The sequence below is a fragment of the Cannabis sativa genome, chromosome 4 (assembly GCF_029168945.1).
Source record: "Cannabis sativa cultivar Pink pepper isolate KNU-18-1 chromosome 4, ASM2916894v1, whole genome shotgun sequence".
Classification (NCBI taxonomy): domain Eukaryota; kingdom Viridiplantae; phylum Streptophyta; class Magnoliopsida; order Rosales; family Cannabaceae; genus Cannabis; species Cannabis sativa.
The window spans coordinates 69929369-69946556 of NC_083604.1; positions in this window are offsets into that span (position 1 = coordinate 69929369).

The following is a 17188-nucleotide window of genomic DNA, read 5'->3' on the forward strand; positions in this document are numbered from 1 at the left end:
TTTGGGTTTTTATGGTCGGGTCCGATGGGCCCATCGGACGGGCATCGGACCCGACTTCAAAACCCCCCAAAAAAATGCCCATCGGACCCATGCATCGAGACCATCGAACCCATGCATCGGGACCCATCGGACGCCATCGCGCCCATCGGACCCGACTTCAAAAACTCCCAAAAATGGCCATCGGACCCATGCATCGGGACCCCATCGGACCCATGCATCGGGGACCCATCGGAAGGGGCATCGGGCCCATCGGACGGGGCATCAGGCCCATCGGACGGGCATCGGGCCCATTAGACCCGACTTCAAAAATCCAAAAAAATGCCCCCATCGGACCCGACCCCTTAAAGGCCGAGAAAAATTAAAAAAAAAGTTTTTGAGAGAGGTATTTTTGGGATTTTGGAAAAGTTGTCATATATTTTCAATGTAGAAAAGTATTAGTTTAGGGAAAAAATATTAAGTATATGTAAGTATAGAATTTTAAATTTTTCTAAAAAATAACTGGTTTGAAAACATATAATAATATCTATGTAACAAAAATATTTATTTTATACAGGAAGATGCACCAACCATCAATATTATGATTTAATTATTTTTAGTGATACTATTTATATTATGACATTTTGTATTATGCGCACCACTATATATAATCGTTTTTAATTTAATACTCGTACGTAGAGAGGAAGGGCAATGTACTTATGTTACATTACATATATTACTATATCTGCATTATTTAAATTGTGATATATATGAATTTTATAGTGAGTCATCAAAAATAAAAAATTAGTGGTCAGCGCAATTTTATTGTTCGCTCCCTAAGATAAGCCAATTCTTCATTTAAATAATAGGGATATTCCTTCTTCTTTTTCAGTGAATAATAATACTAATTATACTATATTTCCTTGTTAATGAAAAACCAGGTAAGCTTATCTAAATAGATAAGATAAGTAAAGACCTTATTTGTGGGGGAAGTAAACTATTTTCATTTAGATATATTAATTGATGTGGACTTAGACACATAACTCAAGTTTCCATGTTTTATATTTGTATACCTTCCTTATATAAACTATAATAGAAATGTATATTTATATTAGGTTATTGTTACATGTTTTACATTTATAATAAATTATATTTTTAATTTTTATTTTTGTTATGTCTATTTTTCAAATTTTATAAATTAAAAAAAACTACTTATTAATATTTTAATTTTTTTTAAAAAATATTTAGAGTTATAAAAATTTGAGAAAAATAAATATAAAATTTAAAAATATTAAAATTGATTATATTTTTAATATTAAAAATAACAATAAAAAAATAATAATGTTACAATATTAATATTTATATATATTTAAATCAATCTAAAATTACTATAAGTTTAATTAGCTTAAAACAAATAATATTAATATTTATATATTTAAATTAATCTAAAATAAATAATATTAATATTTTTATATATTTATAAAACTAAACCTACTAACACAGTTAAATTTAACGGAGTATTTTTTTATACTTTTAAAATATTCTCTTAAACTAACAAAAATCATTAAATAGCCACATTTTATATATAAAGATATAATATATATAGGGACACGATTTTGTCCCGTGATGTACTTTTACGGAATGTATTTCGTGGTACATTAGATGGGTCTCAAGGTACATTAGATGAGTGTCATGGTACGTTACTATTTTTTAACCCTAATTACCTCTAGATCAATCTCAGCCATCAGATCAAATAACTCTCTCATCTAACGGCTGTCGTACATCACAGAATACATTCCGTGAAAGTACAATCACGAGACAAAATCACGTCCCTATATCTATAACACATTTAATATACCCACAAACATGAAGAAAGAACATCTAAAAAAAAGAGAGAGTAAATAAATACTACAAAATTCGGGAACATTCTTCTGTTTTCTTTATAATAAGAAAAATATTATTATTCAAAGTATAATTTAAAAAACAATCAAATCCATAATTGAGTTTTAATTTTTTGTTGAGAATAATTTAGTTTGACCATGGAGAACGAGTAACAATATAAAGTAATCACTACAACATTTTTACTCAGTACCGGCAGAAGTAATACCGGCGGAGCCAAACCGCCGGTATTAATGGGGTTATTACCGGCGGAAAAGGCATTCCGCCGGTATTTCTTTTGAATAATTAAAAATTAATTAAATATTTATTTAAATTTAGTATTCCCGGCGAAACTTTAGTATTACCGGCGGAAAACCCGCCTCTAATAGTTTGGACAGGATTTTTACCGCCCAAATTTTGAAAAGACTAATACCGGCGGATTATTGCCGGCGGATTCCGCCGGTATTAGTCAGGGAATTCTGACCGTTTTATTAATACCGGCGAAACCCCTATTAATACCGGCGGGTCCCGCCGGTAATAAATGTCTATATAATTTCCCCCCATAGCTCAAAAAACATTTTCCATTTCCCCACTCCATTTCACACCACCCCACTCCGACCCTTCTCCTCCTCCTCCTCCTCCTCCCTAAGCCCGACCCTCCTTTGCCATAGTCCCCTTCTCCGAGTCGTCCTCCGCCATAGTCCGCCCGTTTGCCACCGTGAAGCGCCATTGCACCATCATTTTTTTTTGACAGGTAATGTGTTTTTCACTATGGTTTTTTCATTTTTTTTCATTTTTTTTATTTTTCTTTGATAGTTATTAATTTTTTCTCCATGCTTGAAGTTTTGGAGGAGATATTTTGCTCGAAACAGTAACGGAAAGTGAAAACGTGGGAAGAGTAAAAGCTTGGCAGAAAAATTTACAGGTTTGTTTTTATTTTTATTTTTTCAATCTTTGAATGTTTAGTAATTGGTATATTGCATTTATATATGTGTATGTGTAAATTTTTATGCAAATGTATGTGTAAATATATAATTTTGTGTTTAGTAGTTTTTATGCAACTGTTTAGTAATTTTTTTTGTGTATGTGTAAATATATAATTTTGTGTATGTATGAGATATGTGTTATATGAAATATGAATGCATAATTCTTAAACAATATATTATATTATATATATTATATGTATATATGTATATACATATATAATTTTTAAACAGTGTATATATTATATTATATGTATATATAATATATTGTTAAAAATTATGAATATGTAAATTTATAAAAGTTTAGATTTTAGTGTGTATATATAGTAATATATATCATGTATTGTTTAAAAATTTTAAATATGTAAATTTTTATATAATAATAAATATAATATATATCTTATATATATATTGCTTAAAAGTTTTAAATGTGTAAATTTGTAAAATTTTAGATTTTAAGTTTATATAGTAATAAATGTATTTTATAATAATAAATGTGTATTTTTGTTTAATATTTAGAATTTTGAATAGTCAAAAAATTATAAGCGTGTTAAATAATTAATTATGTAATGTTTTTTATTTTTTTTTTAAAAAATTAGAATAAGAATATATTAATTACTTAAAAAGTTTATTATAATAAAATAATATTTTAAAATAATTATGTAATATTGTAGTATATAAATAATAAAGATTTAACATGAAGAAAATTATAAATTAAAAGTGCTTTGAAAAATAAATATACAAAAATATAATTAAGTAGAGTAATATAAAAAATTATAAATAATAAATATAAAAAATTTGAAATAATAAATTTTTAAAAATAAAATAAAAATAAATTAAATTAGTTATAAATTTTTTAAATAAAAAAATGTAATATATATATAAAGTAATACTTACTTAGAAGTATAAATATGAAAAATTAATTTAATTAATTAATAGTAAAATAATTTTTAAATTATTAAATAAGTATTATTAAATATAATAATTTATTTTTTAAAAAAAAATCTTGAAAATTTAATATGTCATAAATTTGAAAATTTATGTCATAAATATGTCATAAATTTGAAAATTTAATGGGAGGATCTCCACAACAGCCTATGTATGGTCAGATTTTCAGTGCGCAGAGCCAGCAGCAACAGCAATAACCTATTTTGGTTCGCCTGCATCCTCGACAGTTTATGGAGATCTTACCTACACCGCAGACTGGACAACCTTATTATCCTGTCCCGCCAGCTCAATCCCGTGATAATCTTGATGGTTCAAGACTTAGCTCAAATGCAAATGAATTTTTAGAATATACTGATTTGAACAATGATAGTTAGGTGTTTTTAATTATGTCAATTTTTATGTTTTAAACTTTATTTAAAGACAATATTCTAATTTTATTTAAGATAATAAAGTTTATTTTGTAATGGACAAATTAATATTAATACTTAATTTCTTAATATTAATGTTTTATATTTAATTAATAATATATTTATGAAATAATTATTATATATAATTATAATTAATTTAATTATAAAATATATTAATTATTATATATATTAATTTAATTATAATTAATTTAATTATATATATTATATTTAAGATAATATATTGTTTTTTTTTAATTTATAAATATTAATACCTGCGGAAATTGATTGTGGTCCGCCGGTATTAATGTATCTGCGTGGAAAAAGTGCAGATATTAATACCGGCGGACCCCACCGCTATTAATCCGCCGGTATTAATATTAAAAAAAAAAAAAACTTGCATTTGAAGCAAAAAAAAATATGTTCATTGTTTCTTGATACAAGAATATGTGCATATTGCTTTGATCACTAGGTTTGTTAGAGATGTTCAATTACACAGATTTTTTACATAAAATAAATATAAAATGTCAAGAGCAGGTGGCTCATTCAGAGTGGACATGGTCACTATCTGTATAGGTGCGGAAGGGATATGACTTTGATACCATGTTGAGAATCATGGGGTTCCATCTCAAAACCAATTGGCAATGAGTGGAGTAGCCCATGTTCTTATATATGGCTCAATTCGGGGCAATGTCCACAATATCCTATTAAACTTGCTTCAAACTTTAAAGAACAATGCACCTCTTATATATTTATATCTTTATATATAAAATGTAGCTATGCAACAAAATATTTAGTTTGACGATTTCTTTTAATGTTTTCTTTTTAACATAAAAGCTAATGGCAGACTAACGTTTGGCGTTAGCATCCTAAAAATAAAATAAAATTGATATATAAATTCTTCATGTTGATATTTTCCCTTCCATGCGATTGAGGATTCTTTTTTTCACCTATAAACTTTTGGAGAAAATGAGGAAAAAACTTCCATCAATCTTCATATGAATAAATTGATTTTTCGTTGCCACATTTCATACTGTCAATTTCAGAAGGATTTGATTTTCAATTACCATATTCGAAATCTCACTAGGTTCTATGTCCATGATTCAGAACAACGATTTGGTTTTCAACTGCTACAATGAAGGAAAGTTGTTGAAAATCAAATCGATAAATAGATTAAGATATCAACTCATGGGTTGATCAAGATAGCTCTACTCCACTCTCCTATTCCCTCCGTTTTCGGGTACCTTTCTTCACTTTCTTTCTAACATATTCTTTATGCATGTAAATGTGGAGATTAATTTACTTGTGAAATTGAGTTTCTATTTATTTCTCTCTCTCTCTCTCTCTCTCTCTCTCTCTCTCTCTCTCTCTCTCTCTCCTTTTAACATGTGATTTGATTTTTTAGGAAGAAGGTAAGAAGTGAGAGAAGAAGAAGGTGCAAGTAGAATTCACAATTTTTTGTTTGATGGTAATCTATTTCTTTTCTAATTCTAAATTAAAAAAAAAATCAATATCAAATACGTAATGTTTCAGCAACGAAATTGTAACTGTTACTTAAATTTTTGAGAATAAAAGTGTCAGAAGAAATTATTATGTTAACAAGTTTTCATATCAATAATATAATGCAGAGCCAATCCGTTCGCCAAGAAGGATTGGTATGACTGTGACATAAGGTTCTTTCTCTCTTCAACCAAAGACAAGCTGTCAAAATAAATTGAGGAGTATATTAGATGATCTCCTAGTTTTAATCTATGATATTTTATACTTATTTTTAATGATATTAACTAGCTCTGAATTAAACTTCCTCAAGTAAATTTCGTTTTGTAGACATGTAAACAAAACAATATTTTCTGTTAAATACAATGTTAACACACACAATGTATTTGCTGGTCTGTTTTTTTCTTCTTCCAATTATGTCATGTGACTTGTAGGGGACAAGAGAAAAGAACTTTTTGTATGATATTGTTGCTAACAGTCGTAATGGAATTGATGTTGATAAGTTTTATCTATTATTTTACTTTTTCACCTGTACACTGTGTAGTATTATTTTTAACTAGGTAAATTCAATTAGACTCCAAATTGTTATTCAGGATATTTAACACCTTAATGTTGAATTGTATTTGTAGTACTGATGTAAAAATGATTTTTGTATTTAGGTTTAATTAATTATATCCTCCATGACTCACGAACCTGAGCCTGTGTTCTTGGATGCAATTTAGAGTATGCAGTTGTAATTAGTTTCACTAACACTTAAATATTTCAAGTAAAAATAGCATTATACATGAGTATGTCACAATCACTCCCGCTTATAGGGTCCGACTATTAGAATATTTCTAATTAAGGAAATAAAATAATATTATTGATTCTGATAAATGAATATTTTATATTCATTTAATCTGGACAGAATCAATTACGTAATATTCTATATATGGTCAGATTTCTATATTCATTACCTGATTTGATTTCCTGAATTAATTGTCAAAATATTCTGACAATTAATGTGGCACAGATACTGATGGAGTATCTCACCTATAAATATAGGGTCTCGGTCCCCGAGCTCCTCACTCATTCTGTTCATAACAGCAAAATTCCATCTAAAGAGAGTTGAGAGAGCGAGGAAGCCCGATTACCCACATCAACCAGTTTCCTTTGCAGATCAAAGCTTATGTGGGTTTGAAGCTCAAGAATCAATGGCTGGAGGTATTTCGATCCTTAAATTATAGTGCATATATGATTTGATTTAATTCCACACTTTATACATAAAATATATATTTCAGTTTATACATATAAATGTCTAACAGTTGGTATCAGAGCGGAGTATATATCTCTGCCTTGATTTATTTTGAGTTTCATATATATATATATATACACATTTACGGGGTTCTTCATTTATAATATAAATTATATATATTTTATATATATATATATACTTTCATATTATATAATCCCGATTATATATATATTCATACTCAATTTTTTATATATACATATATATATTCATCTTCATATTTACGTTCATATATATATATATATTATATACATTCATTTATACCGTATAATATATATATTTTTGGGTATACTTTCATATTATTATTCATTTATTCATTGATTTCTTTCCATATAATTAATTATCATATTTCATTATATATTTGTATGATATTTATATGGTTTAATATGTATATGCAAGTATATATGTATATATATGTATACAGTATTGGTTTTTGTTAATATATATATTTTATATATATACATTTTCTTTTCATTTACGTATATATATTCATATTTATATATATATACTTTTATATTCATATTTCATAATCTATATGTTCATATGTATATACACATTCATATTTATATTCATATACTGTGTATATACATATAATTTTTCATGTATATATGTTTATATATAATACTCAATGCTTTCATATTTTTATTGCATAAAATTGTATGTAATATTATCTTCCATACATTAATGATGATTTTATGCAGTATATACATTGTATACGAGTATATATATACATGAAAGTTTTATTTTTCGGTCTGTAATTTTTTCGTTTTCATTTTTTGGTATTTATTTCGAATCCTCTAATTATTACTATATTCATATAATATTTTAGATCGATTTTATAAATGAAAAGGATTTGAAAACCATCTGAAAACTGAAAAATTCTCTTAAGAACACGATCGGACCCGAAAGAATATTTATGAAATTAAAGTCTACATTTTACGTATTTTTGATGCTTGAAATCAATATGGATCTCTTAATTTATTCATTTAGATCATTTTTGAATTGATTTCATGAATTTTAGTCGTCGGTGTGTTTTTCAGGGCAGTTTTTTTTTTCAAAAAAAAAAAAAAAGGAAAATTAAGAAAAATTTAAGAAAATTCCAAATTTTTTATTATTTTGATTTATTTTTGGAATTTTATTTTATTTCCTTATTTTTGTTTATTTAGTCAATTAAATTACATTTATTTAAACTTTCCATTCTTATTTAACATATATCTTCATATATTATATGTTATTTAGTAATAAATTATTATGGAAAGTTTTTAATTTGGTAAATTAATTACATGCTTTATTTTTTACATGTAATTACAATAATTGTGATATTTTAAGAATGTGAATATTTAATTATTCTACAATTAAGTGCACAATTATTATATTTATTTACCAATTAAGTAATTTATTGATTAAATTAATTGATAATCTGTCATCAAGTATATTCTTTAATTTTGCATTTAATTCATTTCATATAATTAATTGTACTAATTTGTATATTTACCTTATTTATACAAATTAATTATTAGTACAAATATTTAAGATATTATATGGTTATAAATGCATAATTAATTACATATTATGGAATTAAGCATTTAATTTATTATCATACAATAATTGTTTAATTTGTATTTATTTGGAAAATTTATTTTTAATACAATTAATTTTGATTTGTATGATTTAAATGCTATACATAAATTCCTTTTATAGTGCTAGATATATATTTATAAATGTTCAAACATTAAGATAGGTTGAATATTTTATATAGCACATTAAGTTTCATAAAACTTCATAAAATTATTCATAAAATATTCATAAAACTTCCTAAAATGAATAAAATATGAATAAAATGTAAGTAATTTTGTGGTTTGACATAAGAAAACATGAATTTGGGACAAATGCTCATATCTAGAACGGTTTTTAATGATCTTCGGACGACCACACTAGGAGCATTAATCTCAGTGATTGTCTACTATGTTAATAACGAAATTACTTTTAGGTAGAGCCCAATACCTAATGTCAAAGTGAAAATATAATTTTATATAATTAGGGAGTAGCCACAGCATCCTTATTTGTATAAAATTATATATTAATTAAAATTCACCTTAATGGACATAACTTGTAATTAATTATATAGATATAATAATTTTACCCCACAGGGATTTTATTATATTTGTATAATTAATTAGGATAATATGTTAAATTAAGTTCTCTTAATTTACCCCACAGGGAGTTATGGGGATTTAATTTAATAGTGTTATCACAAATTTAATTAAAGATAGATAATAAACCTTCATTTTTCAAAACTAATTGTTTAATTAAATCTATCATAAAGTTCATCTAATTTTATTAAATTTAAAATTTAGCCCACAGGCAATTTTGGATTTAGTAAAATTTTAATCTTCAGTTTATACTTTGGTGTCTAGTGAACCACATAATTTTAAATAATTAGGGAGTAGCCACAGCATCCTTAATTATATAAAATTATATATATTAAGTGGATTAAGATCACATAATGGACATGAATTATGTGAACATAATAATCTTACCCTACAGGGATTTTATTATATTCACATGATTAATATATGTTAAATTAAATTCTCTTAATTTATCCCACAGGAAATTATGTAGATTTAATTTAATAATTTTATCATAAAGTATAAAATTTTGAAACATTTATAAATAATTAAGTGTTTCATACCTTTCATTAAGATAGAAATATTAAACTTTAAGTTTTTCATAAATTGTGTAAATCTATCATAATCTACATCTAAATCTAATCTTATTAAATTAAAAATTTAGCCCACAGGCAATTTTTGTTTAATAAGATTTCATATTTAAGCATGTTTATTCATTGGTAAAAACATGATTCATTTAAACCTCAAAACTATATATGTAATTTTATTACATCACTATTCATAAATTTCTTCCATACTAGTAGAAAATTTCTTCCATATGGAAGAAATTTTCAAAATTTATTCTGATAACTTCATCTAGCATATACAGTTTTTACTGTATAATTAAAAAAAAAAATAAATCACACTTTGTTATCACCAATAAATTTTAATTTATTGTGTATGAATTCATTCTAATGTAGTTAATGTGATTATTAACACATAGTGGATTATTTTAGATTGTTATTCCACATTCATAATTTCTTGCAAGGTTTACAAATAAACCTAAGAAAGTCAGTAACTGTGAGCAAATCTTATCCACAGACAAGATAAGTTCTCACATTTAGAAGTTTAAGGAACAAGCAATATAGTAGTGGCTTTGTTTTAAAATTGGCAAAGATCTTTATGTTCCAAGATTCTATTGAAACTTGATTTAGACACATTTAGAGGTCTTTACTACAAATGATGTCACTCATAAAGATATGCAAGTTCAATCTGACAATAAGAAATGTGTTATTAATAAGAATTCTTCTACATTATAGCACCAAAGATTATGGAACATATCTCCATAAATAGAATAAATGTTACTAAATGGTGGGGATATTCATTACACTTGATTTTACTAACTTTATTTAGAACTTGTGTGAATTTCATTAAGAATATGTATTCCAACAAGTCAAAATCGGTGCATACTAGAATTCTATCATATTAGAAATCATACAAGTCAATTAATTTTGAAGACATGGACTCAAATTTTGCATCTCCTTTTTAACGATTACTCACATAAATAATTTTTCTACAAAAGTATAGATTTATATGTTTCAAAGACATTTAAATCTTAAGTAGAGAAATGGTGCATTTTGCATATTAAGATAGTGAGATCAAATATAAAATGGAGAATACTACATTAAAATTCGTGAGTATGGATAAACTCCCAGTCTATTTGTAAAGTTTCTTTAAAAGCATGGGATCATTGCCCGATACATATGCTTGGTACACCCAAATTATAGTGTGTAACAGATTTAAGAAACTAAGCATTTTTTGGACATGGGGTGGAGCCTACATAGCAAACTCCAATCTTTCTTAAATCTTTGTCTATTGATACTCAACAATGGGGTGTACATATCGAATCGTGTTCTAACCAAAGTTGTTTCTCAAACATATTTTGAGTTGTGATAAGGTTGAAAACCGACTTGATGACATGTACACATTTTATAAATACCCATATATAGTTAGAGTACAATTGTCAAAGAAAAGATCTGGGCCCTAAACCATAAATGAGCATATTTCATTTGAAAAGCTATAAGGTTTAAGGGTTACATATTTTATTATCCATCTCACAACACTAGAATTGTGGAATTAAGAATTGACTTGATCAGTGGGAGTGATCAATCTAGGAACCTAGTTTCCGAGAAAGATCATTCATATTTTCTCAAACTTCCACCTCAAGTGTTAGATTAATTATGATTCACAACAACCCTTAAGATTAATGGTTATTGAGAATTCATAACTAATCATTAATAATATACAAGTCATTGGTAAAATTCTAATAAGTTATGTTATTTAGTAATTGCTTACAATTTCTAAAATAACATGTTATTGAACCATTTGCTCTTTTAAGAGTTTGTTGGTCCATCCTTAAGATGACTTATTAGAAAAGTAAGATCAATGTTTTCTAGTGATTACATTTTGTACAATAAGAGTTCAACTACAATATTAATTTGAGACACAAATTAAATTATAGAATGATAAAGAATTGAAGTTGTAGTACAACATGCCATGAATGAAGAAATGAATATCTTAAAGAGCAATAAAGTTTATCTTTAGTAAAGTTGCCTAATGGGGTGGAGAACATTAATTAAGCATAAGTTTTTTCACCAATAATATTCATTAGGCAACATTGAGAAATATAAAGATATAAAAGAATATTCATTGCTAAGAAGTTCATTTTAAACTAAGAATCAATAACAAAAGAGATTTACATTCTCACTTGTTTTTATAAATGATTCTATTATAGACCTTGACATTTGTTGCTCGTTTCAATTCATTAATTAATTCCAAACAGTAAACTAGAGGAGAAGGTATACAGACTACCATAAATATTTTCCTCTAATAGTGGTGAACATATGCAAGCTTAAGGTGTCTACTTGTAGATTAAAACAAACATCTTACAATTTGGTATTAAATCATCTTTTCCTTTAGGTTTTAAAAGAAAATTATGGAAATAATTATATACCAGAAGGTTAGTGGGAGTAATATTTGTTTTATACGTAGACAATATGTTACTTGCAAATGATGATAAAAGTTTTCTATATAAGTTGAAATAATTCATATCTCAAATTATTATTTTGAGATAAGGAATATAAATAATATATATAATTTTAATTAATTAGAGAGTAGCCACACAACATTTCTGATTAAATAAAATTATGTATTATTCATCTGATATAACTTTTAACTTTAAGTGTGATAAATGCAACTCGAACCAGCATCTGAAAAATGATCTGGAGTGAGAATAAATTAAGAACATTCATTTGCTTCTATTTTAGAAGCCTAATGTATGCCTAAGAGTCTGAATAAGACTTTGCATTACATTTATTTCAGGATCGTTAAGTAGTATCAAAATAACTAAAGTTAAGACCACTTTATTCTTCATACAAAGTGATGAGGTGTCTTTAAGATACTAAAAATTATATTCATACATATTTTAAGATGAATTGACCATCTGGAAATATTGTTAACCAATCAGATTCTAACGTACTTCACTGGTTGTATTGATTCACGTAAATCAATATTTTATTACAACCTTAAGATTACCAGTAAGATTATATTGTGGAGAATCTTGATTGTTATTTCTACTATAGAAGTTACATTCATCTATTGTTTTGAGGATACATCTCGTATGATGTATTATAGAGTTTCATAGTAGGCCTAGAGTTCAGAATTACAGTTTCATTAGGCCATTAAGAAAATTTTGCGATGAATTCAGCTACAATATTTATGGCTAATAACTCTAAGAGTACTGGTCGAAGCTAGCATATCGACATTAAGTATTTAGCCATAAAAAGGTGTGATAAGTGGTCATTAATCACGCAAACTGAATTGGGTGATCGCATAGATCCTTGACTAAAGGCATGCCGCAACACAAATTCAAGGATCATAAAGTAAATATGGGATTCAGTTAATCCATATGCAGTTTTTTTTTATTTGTACAACCAAAAATTATTTAATGAAACTCTAATTTCGATATTTTCTCATATTTATGTGCACCTTAATTTCATCTGAGAAAATTATTGTAATAGGACCTGAATAAACATAAGGGTTAGGGTTTATTCACTTAAGTACATTGCCACATAAAGTACATTGTTATATAATAAATATATCGTAATACATGGAAGATAATACTCGACTTATAATGAGGACATGTCGCTATGATTCGTATGTTTATTATATAATGAGGAACGTTTGGGTTTGAATGTTTTAGTTTAAATGCTGACCAAGTGGGAGAATATTAGAATATTTCTAATTAAGGAAATAAAATAATATTATTGATTCTGATAAATGAATATTTTATATTCATTTAATCTGGACAGAATCAATTGCGTAATATTCTATATATGGTCAGATTTCTATATTCATTACCTGATTTGATTTCCTGAATTAATTGTCAAAATATTCTGACAATTAATGTGGCACAGATACTGATGGAGTATCTCACCTATAAATATAGGGTCTCGGTCCCCGAGCTCCTCACTCATTCTGTTCATAACAGCAAAATTCCATCTAAAGAGAGTTGAGAGAGCGAGGAAGCCCGATTACCCACATCAACCAGTTTCCTTTGCAGATCAAAGCTTATGTGGGTTTGAAGCTCAAGAATCAATGGCTGGAGGTATTTCGATCCTTAAATTATAGTGCATATATGATTTGATTTAATTCCACACTTTATACATAAAATATATATTTCAGTTTATACATATAAATGTCTAACACCGACATCTTTGTTGATCACACTTCTGGTTGGGTCAAGGCTGTGATACCATTTGTAACGTCAACGCTTCAAGCCTCTATTGGGCGTCCCCCCTCGAAATTATGACTCTTATACATGAATACATCACTCTGACTACTTCTTGGACTAACAATTAGCCTTATAGACCAATACGACTGTTTTTAGCGTGCTTTGTCCTTACTCGCATGATTCTTAGGAAAATCTCCCAAGAGGTCACCCATGCTAAAATTGCCCCAAGTCAAGCACATTTAACTGTGGAGTTTATTCATGATGGGTTACTAGAAAATAAGATGCACCTTGTTGATATAGGTAGCACTAATTAATCTATTTAAGCCATCTTAAACTGTGTAGTCTCATACCTACACAGTCTCAGAATCATCACAGTGACCTTTTTTTAGGTGACGTGGGATTCAACAGCTTACTCGGTATTTTTCCTTATGGATCACGGGACTACTGACTGTCACATGTAGCGTATCGGCTAGCCTTACCCTTAGCATTATCAATGATACACAATATTTTACATGTATCGATGTTAAGAAAGTATGTATCAGATCCGACTCATGTCTTGAGTTATGAAGCCCTAGAACTGCAGTCAAAATTTTCCTATGAGGAACAACCAGTTCAAATCCTCGACCAAAAGGATTAAGTTCTCTAGAACAAGACCATAGCATTAGTTAAGATACTCTGGAGGAACAGTAAGGTGGAGAAAACTACCTAGGAGTTAGAGTCCGATGGCTCAATTTCCAGAGTTGTTCAAGTTAGATTTTGAGGACGAAATCTTTTTAACATGGGGATAATTGTAATGACCGCATACTTAGAATATGGTATTAGTAAGGGCAATTAGCATTAATTAACTATATCATGGGCCTTATTTTTAAAAAATAGACATTAGAGTTATAATTTTTTAAATTTAAAAATTTTATTAAACTAAATGTATATTATATATGATGATTATGCAAATTAATTACCAATGATTTAGAAAATAAAATAAACAATTAACAAACACCATGAAAATTGAAAATCCCCAAATATTTTCCTATTATTACGAGGTAGGTACATTAGATACTTGGAGTGTCATGATTAATAAAAGTAAATTATACAAATGGATTTTGTATGCATTGTTGTTAATGGTATAGTGAGTTTACTGTACACTCCTAAAGTATTTGGAACACTCATATCTCTTTATAAAAGAGGGCCTTTTAAACCTTTTTTTATTACTTGTAATTATTTAAAATTTTATAATTTTTTTTTTAAAAATAGAATATTTTATAATATATAAAATAAGATTCAATTTGAATCCTTGGATATAATGTACAACACATGAAGAGTCAATTTTTTCACCATCCACTTAAAATTGCTATTAATTGCAAACCTAGCTACTACTTGTTTCAATTCTTCCTTGTTTTATGAAAGTGGCCAAGTTGTATCTCTCTTAATTCCTTACTTTGTAAACAAGTAGTAAGCTCATGATTTTCCATTATATCTTCCTTTGTCCACATAGGAGCTTAGCTATGAACTTCGTACAAACTTCAAATGATGAGAATGTTGACAACAGTGCATAACAAGGAGGAGCATGTTCTTTAGATTTGCCTTGTTGACTACTGTTAGTTCCAAGTGTATTGCGATTTTCATTACAGGGTTGTCGTTCTCGATGTGTACTATGGTTGCTCGATGCACACTCTAACCTCAAGGAAGGTACCTCTACGACATCATCGACTACTAAATCATGTTGATCATTTATATTCAAATCTACAATAGGATCATTATTGTAGAAGGGAGTATCAAACTCCTCAAACTGATCAAATCCTACCGCTCCTTGCTATTGATCTACATTGGTAGGAACCTCCTCATTCACACCAATCACAACATCAATTTTAGGAATGAAAGACCCTACCACACTTCGAGGGAGAGGATTAGTAGGCGGGGTACGCTCCAAATTCCAAACTTTTCTTACCTTGGTCACAAATAATGGCATAAAATTTGTGTTTGACATTGTTGCCCTCATCTCTAAGAATGTTCTTAGTTGGCGTTTGTTAGGTTATATTTAGCCTATGTTTCGGGTCTGTAAAGTTATCATTTTCTCATCTATTGGTGTCTTTTGGAGCAGTTTTACGCTTGATTTTCATTGTTTCAGGTTCCCGGGGTGTTAAAGTTCAAATTCAGTCAAATGGTGAAAAGATGGGACAAAATGGTAAAAAATTAGAAAATTCGGCTCCAGACGCGTCAGTAGTCGCGACCTCCATAGAGCCAGGTCGCGACTCTGGTTGCGACTTCGAGATTTGGCAGAAACTCGGTTTTTCGAATTTTACCTATAGTCGCGACCAGCTTAAATGCTAGTCGTGACTAGGTACGGAAAACACAGTTTTGACCTAATTTTGATTTTTCTCTCAATTGGAGGCACACCTCTCATCCCTATATAAGGAATACGACTCTGAAGGTCAACCTAAGCAGAAAAAGACCTAAAAAGTGGATGAAGGTGGAGAGGAAGCTATCTTGAAGACCCGGAGCGATATCACCTTCTAGTTTCTTTCTTTTACCCTTAATTCCTTATTTTATGTTTAGTTTTGTTTCAGATTTAATCATGGATGTTTTTAAACTTTTTATGAGCTAAATTTCCCATTAAGGGAGGATGATGAATGTTGTTTAAGTTTATGCCTAGTTAATAAATAATTGTCATTCCTTTATCTTGTTTGTGAATACTATCTATATTTGTGTTTAATTCCATGTGCAAGTTTGATCACCTTTTACATGTTTAATGATCTTAATTCGAAATCTGAAAAGTGAGAATTGAGAATGCTAAAATTGGATAGTCTAGGTTTTGATGTGAAACGAAAGTATTCACATAGCCTTAGTGACAAATAGATTATTGCTTAATGCTGATTTTATGTTGATTTAATTAAGAAGTTAATTAGAGAACATAAGATTTAGAACCTAAAAGATCTGAAAAGAGTTAGGTTAATTTATAATCTGTCATTCACAATTAGATAAGGATAGCAATTAGGTATTAACATTGGTAACTTATCAACAGGATTCACCTCCCTAATCTCTCATCTTGATTAATCGTCGTTTATTTTCTTTTTAATTTTTTGAGTTATTTACTTTTAAATTGCAAAATTATTATAGTTACACTTACTTTATGATAACTTGATTAAATTCTAAATATAATTACTTTAAAATTTTATTTTATTTTATCTTTAGATTATAAGTATAAAAGTTTTAAAATTTTAAAAATATCACTTGATTAAATTTTAATTTTTATTATAAAAGTTAATTCATAATTTTTTATTTTATTTATTTAAATTACAAATTACAAACTTTTT